A 2687-nucleotide genomic window follows, 5' to 3' on the forward strand; every position below is an offset into this window, starting at 1 on the left:
GTCAAACGAGTAGGTACAGGTTCATTATTATCATTCTTCACAACTGTAGTACCAGAACGCTTTGGCACCATTTGAGTTAGACTAATCCACTTACTATCTGAAATAGGATAGATCATCCCAGCATCCAAAAGCTTCACAACTTCATTACGAACAACTTCTTTCATAATTGGATTCAACCGACGTTGTGCGTCAATTGCTGGCTTTACTCCATCTTCCATCAAAATTTTGTGCATACAAATTGTAGGGCTGATCCCTTTAATGTCAGCTATAGTCCAACCAATTGCATCTTGATAACTCCTTAAAATGCGCAACAATTTATCTTCTTCTGTTGATGATAAACTAGCAGCGAAGAATTTGCACCCAAATAAGCATATTTCAAGTGTTCTGGAAGCACTTTTAACTCCAGGTTAGTTGACTGTACCCTAGAAGGCTTCAACAATTTTTTGGGTTCCCCCAAACTCTCAAAAACGTGCCTCCAACGTAGGGATTGAAAAGGAACACTTTCCAAAGCTGAAACATACTAAAAAATCTCTTCATCTTTTGTGTTTTTATTCTCAAACCCATGCAACACATTTAACAATGGATCAGATGTCAAACGTGGCATAATTTCGGCATGTAATAAGCTGTCAAGCACATCAACACGCATACAATCATGCACATCACCTGGCCTTTTAGTAGCTTCAAATAAACTGAACACAACAGATTGATCTTGCACCCTAAGTGTAAGTGTTCCAGCCTCTACATCAATTAACGTTCTAGTTGTTACCATGAAGAGACGTCCCAAAATAATTGGTGTTTGCATATCTTCATCCATATCCAAAATCACAAAATTTGCAGGAAGATAGAGATTATCCACTTTAATAATTAGGTCTTCGATAATTCCCCTAGGATAAGCAATTGAACGGTCCACTAGTTGTAGAATAATCGATTTAGGCTTGATTTCTCCTTGTCCTAGTCTCTGAAAAACAGAAAAAGGCATTAAATTAATACTAGCACCTAAATCAATTAAAGCACGTTTAAAATGAGAATTTCCAATTGTGCATGAAATTGTAAAACTCCCTGGATCTTGTTTCTTTGGGGGCAACTTGTGTAGTAGAACAGCGCTGCATTGTTCTGTAAGAATCACTTTCTCAAAATTAACAAGCTTCTTTTTCTTTGGGCAAACATCCTTCAAAAACTTGGCATAAGACGAAATGTTCTTGATGGCATCAATTAACGGTAGATTAATATGAACCTTAGACAAAGTCTTCATAAAATCTGTCAATTGTTGATCTTTGACTTTAGGTTTCAACCGTTCGGGATAAGGCATAGGTGGTTCATATACACGATCCGCAACAATATCTACACCATTTTCGGAACTGTTCAAGGACTGTTCAGAATCTTTTGAATTGACAGATTTTCCAACATTTCCCTAATCTGTTTTTGGCTGTGAAGCCACCTGCGAATTTCGGCCACCATTTTCAACTCTATTATCAAAACTTTTGCTATAACGCAAAACTCTAACTGCCTTGCAATCTGCACCTCCCCTTGGATTTGGTTCAGTTTGGTTGCGAAATGTATCCGGAGCCCTTTCTGAAACCTGCAAAGCAATCTGCCCCATCTGTTTTTCCATATTTTTCATTGCAGCCTGTAGATTTTGGATTTCTTGAGTTGTGGTATTTGCTAATTTTTCAATTGCAACCTCCCAAGCAGCCTTTGATGCAGCAAGTTGTTGTACATGCTGTTGAAATTGAGGCCTAGTGTGCTGTTCTTTGTCCCACTTTAGATTAGGATGATCTCTCCAACCTGGGTTGTAGAAATTAGAATACGGGTCATATCGGGGACGCTGGAAATTGTTAAATGCATTAACCTGCTCTGCTGTAAAATCTGGAGAAACATCTCTATGTGGGCAGCTCATAAAATCGTGAGTTATCATGTTGCAAATGCTGCAGGCAGCTTATAAGGGCTGTTGTATAGCAACCTGTGAACCTGGTATTCTCTGTAATAACATGTCAAATTTTGCATCAAGTCTTTTCTCCATTTTTTCAATTTGTGTTGTAACATACGGAGAGCCGTTAGACATCTCAAAAACATACCTAGATTGTGGCTGCTCAACTGCCCACTGCTGTGTATATGCTGCCATTTTTTCAAATAACAAACATGCCTCTTGTGCATTTTTTTTCTTTGTACGAACCTCCGCATGAAGCGTTGACAAGAGTTTTTGTAGTCATATTCAACCCTCTGAAAAATATATGCATTTGATCAGTAGTGTTAATACCCGATTGTGGACATTTTCTAATCAACTCTTTAAACCGCTGCCACGCCTCATGAAACTCTTCATTTGGTCTTTGGGCAAAAGATAAAATCTAAGTTCTCATGTCAAGAGTTTTCGAAGCTGGATAATACTTGTTTAAAAAAATTTCACTAAGTTGGGCCCAAGTACTAATGCTTCCCGATGGGAGTGTGAGGAGCCATCTCCTTGCTTGATCTTTCAGAGTGTAATGAAATAAATGGAGCTTAATAGATTCGGCTGAAAATCCTTTCACCAAAATATTTTTGCAACCCATTAAAAATTCTGCAATATGCATGTTTGGATCGTCAGATGGTAACCCATGAAACGTAGGTAGAATATTCAACATGTGCTGCTTTATTTCATATGTAGACCCTTCCTCCACTGCTGGATAAGTAATGCAACTTGGTATATTTGT

General features: G+C 38.2%; 1 non-coding gene across 1 annotated transcript; it reads left to right on the top strand.

Annotated features, from left to right (window-relative positions):
• The first annotated feature begins 2255 nt into the window (after positions 1-2255).
• Positions 2256-2360, top strand: LOC126609446 (small nucleolar RNA R71). The gene has a single exon (XR_007618163.1). It is a non-coding gene; the product is annotated as a small nucleolar RNA R71 (small nucleolar RNA).
• The last annotated feature ends 327 nt before the right edge of the window (positions 2361-2687 follow it).

The sequence above is a fragment of the Malus sylvestris genome, chromosome 16, assembly GCF_916048215.2.
Source record: "Malus sylvestris chromosome 16, drMalSylv7.2, whole genome shotgun sequence".
Classification (NCBI taxonomy): domain Eukaryota; kingdom Viridiplantae; phylum Streptophyta; class Magnoliopsida; order Rosales; family Rosaceae; genus Malus; species Malus sylvestris.